Genomic DNA, 23,101 nt, shown 5'->3' on the forward strand with positions numbered 1-23,101 from the left:
AAGATGCAATAGGGGTGACTGTTGCAGAGATAGATTCAGGTTTACCATAAACAAAAACCTCCTAACAGTTAATGTTATCCAGAAGTGGAATTGGATGCTTGAGAAGTGAATGAATTTCTCCTCAGCAGAAGTCTTCATGCAAAGTGTGGCTGGCTCCTTGTGAAGGATATTATAGGGGAATTCCTGTATCAAATTGGATAGCCTTTCTCACTCAAGATTCTATGATTCTGTCAGGAAGTTATAAGGAGTCAATAAAGATACAGAGAAGGATTATTGTGCAACAGGGAAGGCCCACCTGAAGGTAGACATTTGTAGTAGATCCAGTCAATATATTTTTCAGACACTTTCCAGCAGGACTCAGTGATGGGAGCTCAGAGCAGAGAGTTCAGATGATAGACAGGAGTGACCCAGCATTAGTGATTATTTACTCACTGAAGGAGAGGGAGTAAAACAAAGAAAGAAAAGTTCAGAATTTTATAATTCCAAGCATAGATACAAAGGTGGGAGGAACTTAGAGGTTCTCTAGTCTAACCTCCTAATTTTACATTTTACATATGAGAAAACTAAGACTCAGAAGTTAAATGAATTGCCAGGATTTGAACTCAAGACTAATGCCTTCAGGTTCTGCAATCATTGGACCACACAAGGCTGCCTCTAGGTCAGAACATTTAAGGAAGAATCACAGAAGAAATACTCAGTAATTCTCAAGAAACAAACAAAAAGGACAGATTAGTGTATCAGGAATAAAATATACCAATATACAGATGTCAATATGCAGAGCAACTAAGTATAGATAATAAATAATAATAAACTTAAATTTTAACCCAGAAGGCAAATATTATTCTCTGTGATCCATGACCAATTTGGTTGTTATAGAATATTGTTTCACGGATTTTACTTCCTAAGCAAAACTCAAACACGTTTTTCTTATTCCACTGCTCCAGGAACCATAGGGCCATGATAGGAAATTGTGCCATAGCTCATGTAGGTAGTCACTAAGAGTGGACATGAGCCTGCTGAGCATCGAGCCCTGGGTTGCCATTGTGAAAGAAGACAGAGTCAAAACAAAGGCACAAAAATATAGAATCTTCAAGTGGAAAGGGATCTTGAGAATTCACCTGATGCAACCCTCTAATTTTATAGCTGAGAAAACTGAGATCTCAAAAAGGGAAGTATCTTGCCCAACATCATGCAACTAGCTAACTGCAAAGCTAACACTACAATCCAGTTGGATCATCAACTTAAAAAAAAAGTTAGAATAAAAGAGTAGAATGTTAGTTATCTGCGATTTCCTATTCAGGCTCTATCTTTGGTATCTTTATGTCCATAGTGCCTAACATAATGTTTTGGACTCAGTCAACATAAATATTGGCTCAATAGAACTGAATTGACTTCTGGATAAATGAGCTTTTATTGTACAAATAAATTCAGTGTCAATGGAGTCCACGGGCCATGAGGACTACACCAAAGAACTGAGGAGCAATTAGAGGCAGATGGGGTTAGTTGGAGACGTGAATTTGTTCCCTTTCTGCCCCTGAGTCTCCATTTTCTAAGGCATTTCAGACAGAGACACGATGAGGAAAGACATGAGCTTTTCTGACATCTTCCCTACTATGAATATGTGACTCTGGGTCAGTAACACCTTAATGAACCCAGCATTAATTGTCTGTGTCAAATCCTTTTGCTAACAAGCTAAGAAAATCAAACAGCCCTCTCATGGGAGCCCCAGCAAGTCGACACTCATCCATTAAAATGGTAATTTTGTGTTTCTCACTAAGGCACTGGTTGCCTCTTGCCCTTGTTCTCTCGTTAGCACATCGGCCTTCAAATTAGAACTCTAAGAGAAAAAGCAAGGCTCACTTGTTGAAGGGTAAGGAGGGCAGAGACTACAGGAGAACTTCAGAGGGAATCATTTTGGAAGGGAAACTTCTATGAGTAAGCTTAAGACTTTAGACATAGTTCACCCTTCCAAGTCAGCCCTATACACAATCTTTCATCATTTCAAAAAGTCTTTCTTCATAAGGATCATAAATTCATGGACTCATAGATACGTAATGGAGGGGTTACATATTACAGGAAGGAATAGGACTAGATCAATAGTGTCAAACTCAAATAGAGATGGGGCCACCAATCCAAAAACAAAGATTCCTGCAGACTCCATATTGTCTTAGAAAATCACATTTTTACATTATCTATATTTTATTGTTTGTTTGTTTTATGTTAAACATTTCTCAATTTTTATTTAGTTTGGACCTGTCTTGGGAGTGTTGTGGGGTGCATGTGGCCAGCAGATAATATCTTTGACACTTCTAGACTAACATGACCTCTGAAATTCCTTCTAAAACTTAGATGGCTTCCAAAATGATTGGTTAGACCCTGAGAATTATCATTAATAGCTTAATGTCAATTTAGAAAGACATCTCTAGTGGAGAGCCCCCAGGGATCTGTCCTCAGCCCTGTGTTGTTGAATGTTTTTATTAATAACTTGGATAAAGTCATTGATGGCTTGCTGACCAAATTTGCAAATGAGACCAAACTGGGAGGGGTAGCTAACACACTGGATGAGAGAGTCAGGATTTTTAAAAGATCTTGATGGACTAGAATTAGAATGAAGCTAATAAAAGGAAATTTAATAGCAACTGAGTCTTAGATTTAGGTCCAAAAACTAACTTTGTAAGAGCAAGAGGGTAAAGGTATAGCCAGCTAGTAATTTTTCAGAAAAAAAAAAAAGATCTGTTTTGGAGGACTCCAAATTCCATTTCATCAGCAGTATATTGTGACAGCCAAAAAAAAAAATTCTAAGGTCACCTTAGGCCAAATTAAGAGAGGTATAACATGTGGGAATGAGGAGGTGATAATTTCACCTCATTCTATCCTGCTCAGATCTCATCTGGAGTATTATGCTGAGAAAAACAGGATGATGAAGGGCCTCAAGACCATGTCACCTAATAACTGATTTAAGGAACTGAGAATAAATAGCCTGGAGAAGAAAAGACGTGGTATATAGGATGAGGGAAGGGCATAACATTTCCGCAGTTGTTTGAAGGGCTGTCATAAAAAAAAATAAAAAAAAACATAATAATAATTGGACCTATTCTTGCAGGTCCCAGTGGGCAGAACTAGAGGCAAGAAAAAATTTGCAGAAGCAAATTTAGGTTTAATGTCAGGAAGAAAAAAAAACAGAAAAACCTTCCCAACAATTAGAGCTATCCAAAATTAGAACAGACTCCTTCAGGAGATAATGGATTTCCCCTCATTCAAGGTCTGCAAGCAAAGGGTATTTTCTTTTCTTTTTTTTTTTTTTTTTTTTTTTTTTTTTCATCTTAATATACTGATTTTATACACAATTCTATACGATACCTTTTCTTAAATCAATCCAACAGCAAAAATTAAGACTCTCTTCCTCTTTTTTGGTAAACAATTGCATGGTAAACCTAGATGACTTTTTTCCCTCCTGGATTTTACCTGGGAGTAGCCTTTTTATTTAAAAGAGGGCAGGTTTGGCACTTTTATACTGATGTCACCAATGTTAATATTTCTTGGGATCTCAGGAAGATTCATATTCTTTACAGCGGATACTGCCTGGGCTGGAGCTCCTGCTAAGCCAGCCTCAGATTTCTCCAGTTTATTTTGAGCATCAATTTGAGTAACAATTTCATTCATGTTGGTCTCCAAAACCATTCCCCCCATCACCATTTCCGCCAGAATATTGTGGACCTTGTCTACATGGAAAATTAAATCCAGTTCACAGACATTTTCAAAACACTTGTCTAGTGTTTCCACAAATACTTGTATTAGGTCTAAAATGCCAAGTTCACTTTCTGAAGAATCCACACAGAAGACAGAATACAACGTGGCATAATGTCTGTAAATCAGTTTGTTGTCAGATCCGCCTATTAGCAATCCTCCTTCTAGGAAATTACAGACATTTTCATCTCGTTTAGACACCAAATGGAAAGTTTCCCTGATGATTTGTTGCTGTGTATCTTCACTATAGGGCTGGTAAAACTTGGAGAGCCGGGGCTTCCCGTGGTTGTTGAAGATGAGGATCGCCTTGATCATGGTGGAGCCCGCGGCAGGGGAGGGGTCCGGGAGGAGGGAGGGGGTCGCCGGGGGGGCGCTGGGTCCCGGGCGGCGCGCGCGGAGCCAGCACAGCCCTCCTCTTCGGCTTCAAGTCGTTTCCCCCGGTATTTTCTTTTCTTGTCTCTCTTTTCTATTATTGTTTATATTAAAGGTTTTTTTTTTTAATAACACAATCTATTTTCTTTTTCTCTTACCTCCACTCCTTTAAAAAAATTTTGTAACAAATATACACATAAAAAAGAAAAAAGAAAAACAAATTTCTCATAACGAGTATCGATAGGAACAAATTTCTTCATTGTCCCTATTAAAAAATATAGGTCTCATTCTGCATTATGAAACCATTCCCCCAGGACAGAAGGAGGACAAAGTGCTTTGTCCTTGGGTTTCTGGAGTCATGGATAGGCAATGCTTTGATCATGGTTTTTCTTACTAGCTTTCAAAATCATTTGGCATCATTCTATTTTTATTTCATAAATTGTTATCCTGGTTCTGCTCATTACATTCTTCATCAGTTTGTAAAAGTCTTCAAAATTGTTTGTTTTTATAATCTTGATATTATAATCTAAATAGTTCTAGATCTGCTCAGCTCACTCCGCAACAGTTTATCCATATCATACCTCTTTAAAATTGCCTATTTCCTCATTTCTTATGGCACAATAGTATTTCATAATATTAATATGCCACAATTTTGCTCAGCCCTTCCCCAATTGATGGATTTCCCCTTAGTTTCCAATTTGTTTGGGAGTTTTTTTGATTTTTGCTTCTTGTCACCACAAAAAGGGCTATTATAATTTCCATTCCAGCAATGAGCTGAAGTTGGATATTGATGTGCTTTCCAAATTCTATGATTCTTTCCATGTTGGAACTTAGAGATCAATTTGTCCAGTGGTCCCCAACCTTTTAGAATATGATGACCCTTTTTAAACGTCAAAATATTTCATGAATTCCACCCCAGCTTGAGAATGGTTGGATCTAGACTGAGGATCATAATTCCTATGTTGCATACATATTCATAGACTTCTTGCAATGATTCTGCAGTTTCATGGAGGTCAAAAGCCAATAAAAATAGGAACTATTTATCTTTTCTAAGGTCTAAATTTCACAGATGAAGAAACTGAGACTTGAGGAGGTTGACTTTTTTGTCCATGGCCACAAAATTATTTAGTAACAAAACTGGGAATGAAATTCCAGTTTTCTGAAATCTAAATTCAGTCCTTTTTCACAATTGCCACCATGAAAGTCCATTAGTAAGACATCAATTTCTCTTTCTTTTGAGCATATTCTAAAGATACTGATCTACATGCATGGTTTTAACAATGATTATAAGCTTATGGAGGACTAGGAATCACTACTTCTATTATTTTTCTACATATGTCTTTCAAATACCTAATAGCACATTGTATGTAAGAAATCCTCAATAACTGCTCATTAAATAAATGAATGCCTTAAAATGAAGTACTTGTTTATTTTAACAGCAACTAAAAAAATTTCTTTGATAGGATCCAAGACAGTGAAGTTAAATTTTTAAGTCTACCTCAAACCAGGTTATTTCAAAATTCCAGGGAATTCTGACTTCTCTCTTTTATGCAATAAATCACATGATCTCATCTCCCTATCCTCCTACTTCTCTCTGCCTTTATTGATGCTAATTTGCCTTCTGAGAGTGAAGTGTCTCTCCTTTTCCCATCACTAATCCCTCCACTTGCGTCCTTGATCTTTTCCCCTCCTCTCTTCTACAAAGACCTCCGTGATCATTCTCTCTTTACCATTTCTTTGTCTCTGTTGGCTCCTTCCCCTCTTCATACAAACATATATGAGTCTGTTCTATGCTAAAAAAAATTTTCTTTAACCTTACAACCTCCACCCCCACCCTTAAAGTATGATCCTGTTTTCCTTCTCTCCTAGGGACAGACTGATAGAAGGTGGGAGGTATGGTGTATCTTCAGTCTCCATATTATTGATCAATCAATAAACCAACATTTATTAAGTGCCTCCTATGTGCCAGGCACTACTCTAAGTATTGGACTAGGTTTTCTTCTTTCATTTTTCCTCTGTGATTGTTCTTCCAGACTCCAGGACCAACACTCTATTCTAGCTGTACCCTCTCCCTTTAATTTATCCTCACAAAATTTCCACAATGTCATTCTTTTACTGAGAAATCTTTCATTGTTCCCTATTACCTCTAAGATTAAATACAAACTCTTTAACCTAGCTTTGGAAACCTTCAAAGATCCAGATTTCCAACATATCTTTCCAGCACTATTCTATATCATTTCCGTTCATGAACACTATATCCTAGACAAATTAGGCTAGTAGTTAATTTCTGGGACAACTAGGTCATGCACTGGATAGAGAAAACCCTGAATTCAAATATGACCTCAGATACTTAGTTGTATGATCCTAGAAAAGTCATTTAAAATTTGCCTCAGTTTCCTCATCTAAAAAGTAAGGATAATAATAGCACATACTTCCCAGGGTTGATGGGAGGATCATATGGGATAATATTTGCAAAGCACTTAGCACAGTGCCTGGAATATAGTAGGTGGGTGCTATATAAATATTAGTTATTGTTGTTATTATAACCATGATGACTATTACATTATTTCCTTTCTTGCTTATTTAAATTCATATAAATCATCCTTCAAACCTGGAATTTACTCTTCTGCTTTCCCATATCTTTGAGACTACTGAAATTAGCCTCTCCCTTCAAGCACCAGATTATATGCTACTTCTCAATCAGCCATCACACATTTATTAAGCACTTACTTTGCACAAGGCGCTGTGCTCAGTGCTTGGATTGGTTGGTTGTTGTTCTTTGTTCTTGAAGAGGACCAAAATGGCATCACCATGATAAGTCAAGTTTCAGTGTGTCCCACTGTGGCTGATCAGAGCAATATGAGCTCAGAATGCTCTACCACCCACTGGGCACAGATAGTCCGTGTGAATATCTGGGGTGGTTACTCCAAATTTGTGCATCCTATGTTTCCTTTTCCAATTCTGCTTTGCTCATAGAGCACATCACCCTTTCTGATGCCGGCATGCCATGCTGAGTGGTCCTGTGCCAGTGTCTCCCATGTCACACAATCAAATCCAAAGTTCTTGGGAGAGACATTGAGAGTGTCCTTGCATTGCTTCTTCTGACCACCATGTGATCACCTGACCCATGTGAGTTCTCCATAAAATAGTCTTTTTGGCAAGTGTACATTTTGCATTTGAACAATTTGGTCAGCCCATCAGAGTTGCACTCTCTGAAGCATAGTTTGAATACTTGGTAGTTTAGTTGAGCCAAGACCTCAGTGTCTGGTACCTTATCCTGCCAGGTGATCCTCAGAATCTTCTTAAGACAGTTCAAATGAAAGCAATTCAGTTTCCTGGCATGGTGCTGGTAGACTGTCCATGCTTCACAGGCATACAACAATGAGGTTAGCACAATGACTCTAAATCTTCAGTTTGGTAGTCAATCTAATACCTCTTCTCTCCCATATTTTTCTTCGGATCCTCCCAGACACTAAGCTAGCTCTGGCAATGCATGTATCAACTTCATTGACAATGTGTACATCCCTGGAAAGTGCACTACCAAAGTAAGTGAACTTATCCACAGCATTCAAAACTTCTCCATTTGTTGTAATGGATGGTTCCACATATGAATGGTGTGATGAGTTTTGATTCATGAGTAAATTGGATTTAAGTGAGGCAGAACTGAATGAAGTCATCAGCCTCACTCTCTCCTCCAGAATCATCATAGTCCAGTGGCAGAACAGAATCAAGATGACTGGTAATGGCTCAGGATGACCTTGGCATCTTCAGTGTTTAACCAAGTTCTAAGCACCTCACATTGCCTGCTTTAGCTGCCTTCATGGCCTTTTGGAACAAATTGTTCTCCTCCATCCATTCCAATAGGGGAAGTCTTCACATTCTTGTGGTAGATACCCCCTAACTCTCCAGTGAGTTTTGAGACCCCTTGGTTACCCTCAACCTAGTGTGGCCTGTCAGCTGAAATGGCTTATCAGGGTGTGGCTGCTGCACATGGTACAGCTTCTTGGAGCCACAGGTGAGAGTTGGTTTGAACAGGTAGACATTAAAGATAGAAGGTAGCCCTGAAAAGAGCTCGGCAGCCATCACATCAAATGTACTAGTCCTCCCTGAACACACCCTACAAAGGAAAATACATAGTTCCTGGCCTCAAGAGGCTCATATTCTAGTGAGGGAGATAACATGCAAACAACTAATTACATACAAGATATATGTAGAATAGGAAGATAATCTCAGAGGGAAGGCCCTTGCACTAAGGAGGACCCAGACAGGCCTCTAGCAGAAGGTTGGATTTGAACTGAGTCTTGAAAGGAACCAGGATGTAGAGATGAAAAAAGAGAGAATCCCACACTTGGAGCAGACAGAAAAAAAGCACAAAGTCAAGAGACAGCACTTCTGGATAGAGTCACCTGATGATTGTATATGTAAAAGCGAGTAAAGTGTAGGAAGACTAGAAAGGTGAGAAGGGACCAAGCTTTAAATGCAAACTAGAATACTTGTTCCTGATGGTACTAGGGAAACCATTAGAGTTTATGGAGTAGGATTGTATGTGATGTGGTTAAACTGGTGCCTTAGGAAAATCACTGTGGTATCTGAGTGGAGGAGAGACTGAAGTGGGGAGAGAATTGAGGCAGAGAGACCAACCAGAAGGCTATTACAACAGTCCAAAAATTAGGTGACAAGGGCCTGTACTAGAATGGTTGATGGGTACATGAGGAGCACAGATGCAAGAGATGTTAGGAACATAAAAACAGGAAATTTGACAACAGCTTTCAAGCCTGGGCTACTGAGAGAATGGTGGTATATTCAGTAGTAATTAGAAAGTTGGGAAGAAGAGAAGATTTGGGTGAAAAGATGATATTTTGGTTTTGCACATGTTGAGTTTGAGGTGCTTACAGGACATCCAGTTTGAGATGGAGAGTAAATCAGTGATGTGATACTGGAAATCAGAGGAGACATTAGGGCTGGATAAATAGCTCTGATAATTTCTGCACTGAGTTGATCATTAAATTCATGGGAGCTGATGAGATTCCTTGAGTGAGGTGGAAAAGAGAAGCAGGTCCAGTAGAGAACCTTGGTGGCATAGGCTTTGAACAGGTGCAATTTAGATAAAGATTCAACAAATGTGATCCAGAAAAAGTAGCTAGATGGGTAAGGATAAACTCAGAGGGAGCCATTACCAGAAAATCTCCACCCTTCTTATTATCTTTATTATTTGTAAAGGGCAACAAAGTGGCATCTTCCTGACTCATCTTCCTGAATTCAAATTTGGCCTGAGACACTTGCTAGTTGTATGATCTTGGGAAAGTCACTGAACTCTGTTTCAATTTCCTTATCTATAAAATGAGTTAGAAAAGTAAATGGCAAACCACTCTAAATCTTTACCAAGAACACCTCAAAATAAGGTCACAAATAAGATCACATGACAGAAAGACTCAACAATTGTTTGTAAATCTCCTTTTTCCTTATTCCTTATAGCAGCCTTATGGGTATATAATTTACATTTCCACCCCCACCTCCACCCCCCCATCCTCTTCAAGGCAAAGAATGCCTCTTTTGCTATCTTTAAATTCCTGGTTAGCGCAGTGCCTTGCACTTAGTAGGCAAGGACATCAATGTTTATTGAGTTGAATTGCCCACAGATGTAAATAGTACTTCCCAGGCTGTGCACTTGGAGTTAGGCAGCAATAATTGCATAAACAAATCATCAGCCACAGGCAAGGCCTTGATATGGATGAGCATGGGGAGCACCTGCATTTGATGCCGGTTTGGGAATGATCATGGTTGACAGTCCTCATGCTTCAGGCTGTCACCCCATGGACCAGGATGATTTCTCTCTCCTGTAGCAGAAAGAGAACACAAAACAATTAATGTGTATTAGAGGGCAGGAAACACTTCAGGCCTTTTTTCTTGTTTTTTCTCTTTTCTTATGTCTGCCAGGCCATCCAAAGACAGGCTCATGGACTGTGTTGGTTGCTGGGAGAAAAACATCCCAGCTCTTTAGTATCAGAGACACCATAGCAACCTGTGGCCAAAGAAGGTGGCCCCCTTTAACTATCTGTAGCTTACATAATTCTTCAGCCTCCATAATGGCATCCATAGATCTCATTTCTTTAGTCATTCACAACTTAGAAAGCAATTTCTTCTGATAGCCCTTTCTGATCAGCAAACTGAGACTAGAAAAATTAAGTGACCTTGAGTAGCATGTGATGGAAAGATCTCTGGTCTGTATGAAAAGGTCCAAGCTTGTGTACTGGCTGTGCCACTAACTATGTGACTCTTTAGGCTTGAGTTTTCTGGAATATAAAATGAGAATTTTTTTTTACCAGACTATCTCTAAGGCTCCTTCCAGCTCTCACAACCAATGAATCCATGACTTTCCCAAGATCATACAGCAAGTGGCAGGGTCAGAACTCTAATCCAGGTTCCTGATTTCATGTTCAATTTTGCTGGACTTTTCTAGAGTACTAGTCCAATTGGGAAACAGAAGTTGAGACCAAGGTCAGAGACAAAACCAGGGTAGGCTAATTAGAGCTTTACTCTAGGTCATCAAAATTTAAAGGGTATTGACTGTACTTTGAGTTCTTCAAAGAACAGAAAAATAGCTGGGCTCAGCATGTAGTTACCAAGCCTTCTGCCTGACATGGTTTCTTTCAAGTCCCAGCTGAAGTATCGTCTTTTCCAGGAAGACTTTCCCACTCCTCCTTAATCTTAGTACCTCCTCTTTGAGATTACCCCTAATTCATCCTGTATATAACTTGCTTACACACAGTCATTTGCATGTTGTTTCCTCCATAAGACTGTGAGTTGTTGTGGTTGGGTTTTTGTTTGTTTGTTTTGCCTTTCTCTGCATCCCCAGCACTTAGCACCACACCAGGCACGTAGTGAGTGCTTAATAAGTGTTTGATAACTGGCTGATTGTTATAATAGCAAGCTACCAAGAGAAACTTTCTTTTCTAGCACCCCAAGTGGGCTCTTGTATGATCCAGCTGCTCATCATCCTGATCTCCCAGGGCAACCCACTATGTCTAAATATATTCTTTTTAGAGTGAATTTCATACTCTTTGCCCGGGTTGCCAAAATTCCTGAATATGACCCTCGCTGTGGGGTAGAAATGTGATAAGATCTGATCTGAGCTGAAAACTGAGGATTTACAAATAGAAGAAAGAGAAGATCTCTTTTCAAGAATGGAACAGAAATAAGAACAGTAGGCAGAAGTTGCTTAGAACTGGATGATAAAAACAAGACTTTAGTCCCAGTAGCTACTGCTCCTAACAATTAGTGTTTCAGGGAAACACCAAAATCCTGAGTAGTGAGTTCAGCGTAGAAATGAATAAATCGAGGATATACTATTTGATTGCTGTGAGAACCTCTTAGGAAATTGCCTGGGGACCAGAGAATGTGTTTATTTGCCTATGGTCACACCAGGTCCTTCTTACTCCAAATCTAGCCTCCTACCCACTATATTGCTTCTCAATAGAAGTATTAGGTTTAAAAAAAGAAGGAATTATGTCTGAGTGTATATAGGAAAAAGAAAGAAAGGAATCAGGTTAATAGCTATTAAGTAGTTATGGAAAAGGTACTTGACTGTACATAGGTGTTTGCATTTCTTCAGATCTTTACTCAAACAAGTGTTTAGTGCTTCTAAATTATAGTAATGAAGGGTCAATCATTTTTCATGTCTAACTAGATTATTAAAGAGCTCTACTTTAAAGAAAAAACATACTTGAATGGAAAATTGGGTTACATTTCCTTTTATTCTTTTAGAATCACCTATAGGAAATCTAGCTACTCAAATTATAAGTTTATAATGGGATCAACCTCAATTGACTTATCCAGCCATAAGGAAAGTATTGAGGAAAAAACCAAAAAGCTTCCAGAGTAGTACTGTACTCTTACAAACCTATTAAATAAAAACAAACCTCACAAATGAAATAATACTAGAGATGTAGTGCTTCCCATTAATTACTTCTTTTGAGCTGCTAGGCTGGTATTGAGTCAGAAAGTCACACTGTGTGAACCTGGGAAAGTCACTTAACCCTGTTTGCCCCAGTTACTCATCTGTAAAATGAGCTGGAGGAGGAAATGGCAAACCACAGTATCTCCACCAAGAAAACTTCAAATGGGGTCACAAAGAGTTGGATGAGACTGAAAAATGACTGAATAGCAATAGCTCTGCTATATACACTAGTGCAATGATTATTATAGTTTCTTATTAATAATAACTAGCATTTATGCATCTGGTTTGCAAAATACTTTACACAGGTTACCTCATTTGATCCTCACAACATCTGTGGGAGGCAGGTGCTATTACTATTCCCATTTTACAAATAAGGAAACTGAGGCAAGCAGAGGTTAGGTCACTTGCCCAGGATCACACAACTAGTAAGTATCTGAGGCAAGACTTGAATCACATACATGGTGCCATCTCATTGACCCTAGTTGAGGGGAATACGATTCCGGGAAGTAGAAAACCCAAGCCTGCATAGCTAGTATCTGAACCCAGCACTTCTGGCTCTAAATTCTTTCAAATCCCTGAAGCTGCCTCATTCCTACATAATAGAGTGAAAGAGTGATTAAGACAAGACATGCACCAGGGGGAAGGGGAAGGTAGACAGGTTGCATATTTAACCTCCCTTCCTCCCATCCATGAACTGCATTTTACCTTCTTAAGTAACACTGTTCTGAAGGAAGCAGCTCTGGAAGGCAGTCAAGGAAACCACCCTTCCCCCCTCCTTTCCAAATTGACTCCCTCCTTTTGTCCCCACCTTCAGAGAGTGGATTACAGCTGTTTAGGTGACCCCTCTAAGAATCTCTTTGTCTTATCTCACTCCCCGTTCACCCCAATGATAATATAATGAGATGCAAGGCTCCAGTGTATTTGACAAGCAGGTCTTCTGCATCAGGCAAACTGAGTGGGGCTCAGAGCATGGGATGGGAGATTAATTAATGCTAAAAGACACAGTTTGATGTGGCAATGAAATTTCGATTATAATAATCTCTAATTATCTTGTACCACGAGCCTCGACTCTCCCAGGTGTTTCATCCTGGTTGAAAATTCTATTTGTATGTCAAACAAAGTAGGGCTGTTTTTCTGAGTTGGGGGTGGGTTGCACCTGGGGGAGGGGGAGTGCAGAACAGAACTCTCAGCGTTACTGAATTTCTCTATTCAGAACCACTACCCTGGGATTCACATTGGAGCAATAGTTTGGAAAAGTTCCTTCCCCTCAAATCCATCTTCTATCTAATCTGTATCTGGTTTGTAATTGTTTATGTATTTATCACCCTCCTTAGTATGTAAACTCTTTGAGGGAAGGGAGACATTTTGCTTTAGAGACAACTGGGTGACACAGTGGGTAAAGTAGTGGACTTTGGTTCTGGAAGACGACTTCAAGTCCACAGACATTTGCTAGCTGTGAGTCCCTGGACAAGTCACTTAATTCCTATCTGCCCCATTTTGCTTATCTGTAAAATGGGGATGATAATAACATCCATCTCTCAGGGGTTATGATGAGGACCAGATGAGATAATATTTAAGTGATTTATTCACGTACTATATAAATGCTAAGTATTAGTTTTTCTTCAAATCACCTGGGGTTAGCAGAGCTCCTGACTCATCAAAAGTGCCTAATACAAGGTCATTAGTTGTTGATCGATGGAAATTGGTAGGGTAGAGAGATGACAAGAACTCTGAGAGAAAATAAGAGCCATTCAACATTTGTACAAATGGAAACAAATTTTAAAAAAATTAAAAGATAATTTTTCTTTACCTAGGGTCTATGAACTTACTATTTTTTGCAATCCTATGGCTTTTATTTTACTACTAAAAAGACCCATGACGCACAAAAAAAAGATTAAAAATCCCTGCACTAAAATGAAGATTCTGGCATGAATTAGAATCCAAGTCCTTGGATTTCTAGGTGATAGCTTGTTTTGAAAGACAAGTTGCTTACAGAATTAGTTCCATGGAATGATAGATTTCCCCAAGTCAACTTTAAGAGACCTTTTGAAAGAAGATGGCAGTTGTGGTAAGCATGTTTAATTGAAATCTCATCCCACTATTCACAGTCTCCTCCCAGGCTTTTGCTTGAAGCAGGGGGCTCATGTCTAAGGATCATGGAGAAAGCCTAAAGATCAGTCAAATTGAGAAGAATAGAGGAACTGAGAAGAAACACATGGTCTTCTTATGCAACACTTCCCTATGTGTCAAGCTATGGCCCTTTGAACCCATAGTATCCTCACAAGGGTACAAGAGCAAGAGAAACCAGAGTGTCTTCCACTCATTCTATATGAAATTTCAAATGTGCCCTGCCCCTCCAATCCTATGTTGTTTTGCTAATTCCATAGTGTCATTGGTTTCAAGTATCAACATTAGCCATTATTAGTTTAATCTTCATCTATCTTTTAATTTCTGAGAGTACCTTGTCAAGACTTCTCTCTCTCTCTCTCTCTCTCTCTCTCTCTCTCTCTCTCTCTCTCTCTCTCTCTCTCTCTCTCTCTCTGTGTCTGTCTCTCTCTCATCACTGTTATCTAGGTATTCCTTCTTTCCCACTATTGTATTATAAATTTCTTGAGAGTGGCACAGCAGCTTATCACAGTGACTAGGACACATTAGGTGCTTAATCATTGTTTATTGAATGAATAAATGGATGGATATTTTCTACTTTGAATATCCAAAGTTTCCCAACAAGTAGGAATAACTTTTGTGCCTCCCTAGCTCTGAACTATGTGAGGTGATTCCTTCTTTTTTTTAATCAAGTTCCCTACCACCACCACCAACACCACCTGTTACTGAAGACTATATTTGAGTAGCTCACACCTGAGCTCTTGAGTAATTTTTTCCACTGATTCCAAGGAGGTATCGAAACAACCAGAGTAACCAAAACAAAAAAGAATAAAACAACATGATTAGAAAGTAATTAATTCAATTTATATTAACAAATATTTATTAAGCTCCTGCTTTTTACCAGAGAGTATATAGGTGCTGAGGATACAATGACAGAAGAAAGAAAAAGAGAGGAGGAAGGAAAGATGGAAGGAAGGAAGGAAGGAAGGAAGGAAGGAAGGAAGGAAGGAAGGAAGGAAGGAAGGAAGGAAGGAAGGAAGGGAGGGAGGGAGGGAGGAAGTAAGGAAGAAGAGAAAGAAGATTCCCTGTCCTTCAGACACATTCTAGGATTTCCACAAGGACCTGCAAAGGAGAGGAGGGTGGGGTGGGAGGGGGAAGGGAAGAATCTGTAAGAGTTAAAGGATAGAAATCCAAAATAATTTTACGTAAGGGTAACTTTGTCTAATAATTTTCAGTTGCATTTAGGCATAAACAAGCTTTGAATGAACACAACTTCGTTCCATTCTCCATCTCTCACCCCTACCACTGTAGCCTTCAAAATTTCCATTATTTGTGCAGCCTATGAAACTGCATCAAACATGGAAAAGTTTCGCCTCCTCTCTGGGGTGGGTGGGGAAGTGGGGAAGCAGCTCATCTCTGAGCAGATGGCTCTACGAGCAGGCAACTATAGGGTACAAAAATTTGCCAACCTGGATATACGCACATGAATAATTGCCTTACCAGGGAGAATAGGACCCTCTGTTGTTTCTTGCTCACATTTGTCTGTTCAAAATTGTTTTTCCCAATGGTGGCCCTTGGGAGAAAGCATCTCACTTACAGAAACTGCCCTGGAGGCTTCATGGACACATGAACACCATCCTGAAATGGGAATCTTTACATTTGGTTGGTTCGGTCTAACGGAGGACAAAGCATCATTTGTTTTCCATTAGAGTCACAGACTGTGTCCAAGAGAAAATAATACAGCTTTGTCCAGGGAGGGAAGGAATAGTGTAGCAGTGGGTCACAACCTACTGGTATATTGAGAATTCTTGGAGAAGAAAAAAAAAGACTCATCAGTTATCCTTTCTCCTTCCTCCCTATCTCCCAAGCCAACTTGCCCTCAGTAATTAATACTAGATTCATAAGGGGTTGTCAAGAGATGTTCAAGGCAGATCTAATACCTCAAGGAAATCTTAGGCATTGCTCTTTGGGTTGTAGGCCAAGATACTGGTAGAACTGGGAAGATATGAGCTAACCTACCATGTTCCTACAACACCAGCTGGGATTGCTCCTGGTGGAGTTCAAGTTAACTTTCCCCTTAGGAGGGGGATGAATCTGGGATTCAACTATGGGCTTTGGGGACAATAAGAGTATAAAAGAAGATTTAGTGATTCCTTGCCAGTGGCTTTCATCAGCATTTATCTTCTTCACCTTCTTTCTAAATTCCATAGAAATGTTTTTACTGGGAGCGTTTGAATGTATTTTAATTCAGTGGATTGTTTGTTTGAACTCTTGGGCTCTGAGTGTTCAGTTATACCAGATGACCATAAACAGAAGTATGACTAGAATAATTTTACATATATGTGTGTATGTATGTATACACATACACATTTATATGTATACACACACACACCCCTATTTGTGTCTAATGGTAGCCATCTATAGGGTAGGAGGTAGAGGGAAGGAAAAAGAAATTTACATGATAACTTTGTTGTATATTTAAAAGGAATATCAAGTTATGCACCGCAGATTTGCAGTTTCATGTACAGTCATCTTTTTTATAACACTGTGTTATGGAAATGTTGGTTTTATCCCATAAATTGAAAATAAAATAAATTTTTGAAAATTATGAAAAGCAATTACACTAGATGCCAAATAGCAAGCTGGTCATTGTTATTCTACTTTAAGGTCTCATTTTTTCTAGATGTGCCTACCCTTTTCAAGATTGTGGCCTATGTTGTGAGGGTCCATTAAGATTCATGAATTAACTCTCCATATTGCCACCACCATGCGTGACATATTATAACTTTCTCTGCAGTCCACATCTTAAAACTACTCTCAGTCTTGACACATGACAGTAGAATTCACCATCTATACTTTGACCCTACAACCTAGTAATAGAAATCAAGGCTAGAAGTCAGGGCAAAGGTCAGGAGGCAAAACCTCTTGAGATATAATCCTATCTGTGACCTGGCTTCTTTTGGAATTTAGGGATCTTTCTTTCTGTATCCCTCTTGGGTCAGATAATGATAATCTTCTCTCCTATATGAGGATCTGTTGGAGGTTAATTAGTTATCTGTGTCAAATGTTAAAGCTTTTATGGAATATTTTCCTCTCTTTATCTCTGCCACATTACATGAACTTTTAAATAGAGTCCATTGGGAATTCAGAGAAAGGAAGAAGTATTCCTGCCATCTTTCCCCCCTAAAAAGGAGTTCTAAATGGTATCCTTGTCATAGTTTTCTTGAAATAAGGAAACTAGCTTGGATTAAAGGACTAAGGGTGAAAAGTCAAATGCTTAGGAGTCGTGCAATATTTCTGTAATGATTCTTTAACTCCTTTCTCCTACCCTAACCAGTCCAACCCTTCATTAATTACTGTGAAACTCTGGGAGATATTGACTGTGCAGAGAAAGTGTCAAGATCCCTCAGACTGGTGAGCTCTATTTGCTTTGTCCATTTGACCCAAATCAAATAAGCTAGTCAGGGGTGAGGAACCTGTGGCCTTGAGGCCACATGCAGCCCTCTAGGGCTGAACTTAAGGATCTAAAAGGCCATGTATGGCCTCAAGGCTTCAAGGTTCCCCACCCCTGAGCTAGGCAACACCTGTAGGAAATCTGCCTCCTAAAGATCCTCAAATGGAAACCCCAGGAGCTATCTAGTTTAGAACATTCTAACAAAGCCTAAGAGGCTAAGAAATTTTTCTGGCAACCTGACCTCTGAATGTCACTTCTGGCAATGGCAAATCTAGAATCTAGAATCCATGTAGAAGGAAAGACTACACATTAGGTACTTTTGCAGAGAAGTGTACAGATATCTTTGCAGCTAAACCCCACAAGGACATGATAGATTGCATTTATTCTCCTTGCTTTGCACAGTTGTCCCTTCCACATCACAGGAGTTAGGGGTGTGGCACCTCCCTCCTCTCTCCTCCTCCCCCCACATCTAGAAAATCTGCGTAAAATTTTTTCTTCTATTTTTTTTAATTTAACTTTTAACATTCATTTTCACAAAATTTTGGGTTACAAATTTTCTCCCCTTTTATCCCCTCCCCCCCCAAACACCAAGCATTCTAATTGCCCCTATGACCAATGTGCTCTCTCTTCTATCATCCCTCTCTGCCCTTGTCTCCATCTTCTCTTTTGTCCTGTAGGGCCAGATAGCTTTCTATACCCCTTTACCTGTATTTCTTATTTTCTAGTGGCAAGAATATTACTCAACAGTTGATCCTAACACTTTGAGTTCCAACTTCTTTACCTCCCTCCCTCTCCAGCCTTTCCCTTTGGAAGGCAAGCAATTCAATAGAGGCCAAATCTGTGTAGTTTTGCAAATGACTTCCATAATAGTTGTGTTGTATAGGACTAACTATATTTCCCTCCATCCTATCCTGTCCCCCATTACTTCTATTCTCTTTTGATCCTATCCCTCCCCCTGAGTGTCGACCTCAAATTGCACTCTCCTCCCCATGCCCTCTCTTCTATCATCCCCGCTACCCTGCTTATCCCCTTATCCCCCATTTTCCTGTATTGTAAGATAGGTTTTCATACCAAAATGAGTGTGCATTTTATTCTTTCCTTTAGTGGAATGTGATGAGAGTAGACTTCATGTTTTTCTCTCACCTCCCCTCTTTATCCCTCCACTAATGAGTCTTTTGCTTGCCTCTTTTATGAGAGATAATTTGCCCCATTCAATTTCTCCCTTTCTCTTCCCAATACATTTCTCTCTCACTGCTTGATTTCATTTTTTTTTAAGATATGATCCCATCCTCTTCAATTCACTCTGTGCACTCTGTCTCTATGTATGTGTGCGTGTGTGCATGTGTGTGTGTGTAATCCCACCCAGTACCCAGATACTGAAATGTTTCAAGAGTTACAAATATTGTCTTTCCATGTAGCAATGTAAACAGTTCAACTTTAGTAAGTCCCTTATGACTTCTCCTTGCTGTTCACCTTTTCATGGTTCTCTTCGTTCTTGTATTTGGAAGTCAAATTTTCTTTTCAGCTCTGGTCTTTTCATCAAGAATGCTTGAAAATCCTCTATTTCATTGAAAGACCAATTTTTCCCCTGAAGTATTATACTCAGTTTTGCTGGGTAGGTGATTCTTGGTTTCAGTCCTAGTTCCTTTGACTTCTGGAATATCCAATTCCATGCCCTTCGATCCCTTAATGTAGAAGCTGCTAGATCTTGTGTTATCCTGATTGTATTTCCACAATACTTGAATTGTTTCTTTCTAGCTGCTTGCAATATTTTCTGCTTGACCTGGGAACTCTGGAATTTGGCCACAATGTTCCTAGGAATTTCTCTTTTTGGATCTCTTTCAGGCGGTGTTCTGTGGATTCCTTGAATATTTATTTTGCCCTCTGGTTCTAGAATCTCAGGGCAGTTTTCCTTGATAATTTCATGGAAGATGATGTCTAGGCTCTTCTTTTGATCATGGCATTCAGGTAGTCCCATAATTTTTAAATTGTCTCTCCTGGATCTATTTTCCAGGTCAGTTGTTTTTCCAATGAGATATTTCACATTATCTTCCATTTTTCCATTCTTCTCGCTTTGTTCTGTGATTTCTTGCTTTCTCATAAAGTCCTTAGCCTCCATCTGTGCCATTCTAATTTTGAAAGAACTATTTTCTTCAGTGAGCTTTTGAATCTCCTTTTCCATTTGGCTAATTCTGCTTTTGAAAGCATTCTTCTCCTCATTGGCTTTTTGAATTTCTTTTGCCAATTGAGTTAGGCTAGTTTTCAAGGTGTTATTTTCTTCAACATTTTTTTGGGTCTCCTTTAGCAGGGTGCTGACCTGCTGTTCATGCTTTGACTTCATGTCTCTCATTTCTCTTCCCAGCTTTTCCTCTACCTCTCTAACTTGATTTTCAAAATTCTTTTTTGAGCTCTTCCATGGCCTGAGCCCATTGGGTGGGCTGGGATACAGAAGCCTTGATTTCTGTGTCTTTGCCTGATGGTAAGCATTGTTCTTCCTCATCAGAAAGGAAGGGAGGAAATGCCTGTTCACCAAGAAAGTAACCTTCTATAGTCTTATTTCTTTTCCCTTTTCTGGGCATTTTCCCAGCCAGTGACTTGACCTCTGAATATTTTCCTCACACCCACCTCGCCTCCTGATCCTCCCAGCCAGCGTTTGGGGTCTGAGATTCAAATGCTGCTTCCAGCCTCAGGGCTTTGGGCAGGGGCAGGGCTGCTATTCAGTGTGAGATTAAGTTCAGATACTCAGGTCAGGGCAGGGCCGCCTCTCAGGCTCAGTTCCCTCAGAGAGTTTATGCACAGACCTTCAACAATGGATCCAGGCTCCTGCCTGCTTGGGGAGCCCCGGTCTCTCAGGTTCTGTCTCCCGAGGGGGCCTGAGCCATGGGGGCACCCCGCTCCCCCCTCAACCCATCAAAGAGACTCTCTCACCGACCCCTGTCACCTGTGGGTGGAGGGACTTGTGCGGCCGCTGGAGATCTCGTCCCTGAAGCCTGCTCGGATCTGTTCCTCTCGGTGTCGCGGCCACGGCAGGCCTGTACTCAGCTCCCAGTCCCGGCGCCCAGTCCTCAGTGCGAAGGACCTTTTGCGAGAGGTTTGCAGGTCTCTCTGGAACAGAAATCTCCCTCGCTCCAATGTTCTGTGGCCTCTGTGTGCAGAATTCGCCGTGAGTTACTTCTTTGTAGTTGTTCTATGGGTTGTGGGTTCGGAGCTATGTGTATGTGCGTCTTTCTACTCCACCATCTTGGCTCCGCCCCCCTACGTAAAATTTTTTGTTCTCATTTGTACCAGAGGAAGTCTGATTGTTTTTCTTTTTCTTTTACAGTACCCTCTTATAAAATCTGGTTTATACATTTCTGAGTTTCCACACTTTTTCTGTGTCATCTTCTGGCCTTCATATGTCATTGGCAGCTTCCATAAAACTCCCCCCAAATTCCCGTTTAATTTTTTATGTTGACCTGATATATCGAAACTACGATAGGAAAAGTCACAATGTGAAAGGGATCACTGTATTATTCTCAGCAGCTCCATGTCCAAACTGGGCCTTTTTAAAATTTTATGATGGGATCATGAATGCTTCAGCCACATTTCCCACTGAGGTTCTTTCAGAGGTTCAGCACTGAGCAGACAACTCACAACTAATATAAGTCCTATCCAAGGAAGACCATATTCCCTGCAGTATAAATCATTATTGAGGGCCTAGAATCACCCTTGAATTTCTTACACTTACTTGCAGTTCTGTTATTTTAGTCACGCCTGACTCTTTGTGACCCCATTTGGAGGTTTCTTCGCAAAGACACTGGAGCGATTTGCCGTTTCCTTCTCCAGTTCATTTTACAGATAAGCAAACTGAGAAAAAGAGGGTTAGGTGACTTGCACAAGGTCATAAAACTAGTAAGTGACTGGGGCTGGATTTGAACTCATGAAGATAAGTCTTCCTGACTCCAGTCCCAGCACTCTGTCCACTGCGTTCCAAATCCATAGTCTTGCTATAATGACTCTTTCAGAACTGGTTCTAGCGGTACACACACACACACACACACACACACACACACACACACACACACACACACACACACACATTTGGTTCCAATCCAGCTGAAATACATTTTATTAAATGCTCATCATGTATAAGGTGATGTACCAGGTGTCAAGGTTACAAGAACAACATGAAAAAAACATTTGCTTCCCTCCAGGGATTCTACTTGGCAAGTACCACACATACATGATAATTTTGGGAAAGAACACTAACAACCAGGGGAGAGAAGAAGGGCTTCCTTTGGGGTGTAGTGCCCCTCAGTTGAGCCTTGAAGGTATCTAAGGATTTGAAGAAGTGAAAATGAGGAAGGAAATCCATTCCAGTCACCCACAAAAGCTTAGGCAAGGATGCAGGGTCAGGGGTGATGGAAGCCCAAGTTCAGGGCAATCTGGCTTGACCTGGTAGTGTGTGAATAGTAGCAAGGACAGGATAACCCATGTTATACAAAGGAGAAAACAAGGAAAGGGGTGAGACAGAGAACCCACTTTCATCTTCCTAATGAGGGGAAACTCAGTCAGTGGAGGCAAATTGAAAGATCATGTAAAGGGATGGGGGTGGGAGGCATTCATTCCTTTAACGTGTATTCTTTTAAGCCAACACACATGAGGGGATAAGAGAGAGAAAAGCAGGCAGCACAAAGCCATGAATATCTGCAACAGCATGACTATCTCTGCAAGGCAGTGTTGAGAGAAAAAAACAACCCCTTGCGTGCTGTTTTGAGTTGCAGATCTGTTTGCAAATGAGCTCCGAGCACGTTGGGTAAAAGGGGATGGTTGGTAAATTCCATTTCACTTCACCAGTGAGCTGAAAAAGTATTGGATAATGTGTTATGAGTTGTAGATCGGTTTGATTGCATTGTTGCAAAGTGGGAATTGTTTTGCAACATAGATTCTTAATCACTGAGGCATCTATGATTGAATGCGTCGAAAATTGGTTGAAATTGAAAGTTAACTATACTGCAGACGGCTTATTCTGGTGTATAATTGAAAATAAATTCTAATAACTCTTCTCGAAAGAGCTGCTCAGAGGAAATTCCAAACCCCCCGAAAAAAAAAAAAACACTTTCTCAAAGAGACTCTTCTTGTGCATAATATAGTGAAGAGAATAAAGCTCTCCTCTAAGCCTGAGTTAGCTTTTCTGTGGTTTAGATGCACAGACCCAAAAGAAAAAAAAAATGCTGATCATTGAGTACTTTGTAAGTATTTTGCAGTGGATTCCCCAGGCCTTTGCATTGAATTACTATCAACCTTCTTCCATGAGGTGACTGCAATCGTGTATTATAAGAATCCCAGTATTTAGAGCTGGGAGAGACATTAAAGATTATTTGGGTCAACCATCATTTCCTTTTACACGTGGGGAAACTGAGGCCCAGAGATGTGAAGGTCTGAGGTTACACAGAGTTAATATTCCAACCTAAGGTCTCTGATTC

The 23,101-nt window shown here is 40.0% G+C and overlaps 1 protein-coding gene and 1 pseudogene across 2 annotated transcripts in view; one reads left to right on the top strand and one right to left on the bottom strand.

The window, feature by feature from the left end:
- The window catches only part of NTM (neurotrimin), a 1,288,851-nt gene that overhangs the window by 308,090 nt on the left and 957,660 nt on the right, over window positions 1-23,101 (top strand). The gene's annotated exons all lie outside the window — the stretch shown is intronic.
- On the bottom strand, window positions 3,324-4,180 carry LOC140505532 (AP-3 complex subunit sigma-1 pseudogene; annotated as a pseudogene).

Source organism: Notamacropus eugenii, chromosome 5, assembly GCF_028372415.1.
Source record: "Notamacropus eugenii isolate mMacEug1 chromosome 5, mMacEug1.pri_v2, whole genome shotgun sequence".
In the NCBI taxonomy this organism is placed as follows: Eukaryota; Metazoa; Chordata; class Mammalia; order Diprotodontia; family Macropodidae; genus Notamacropus; species Notamacropus eugenii.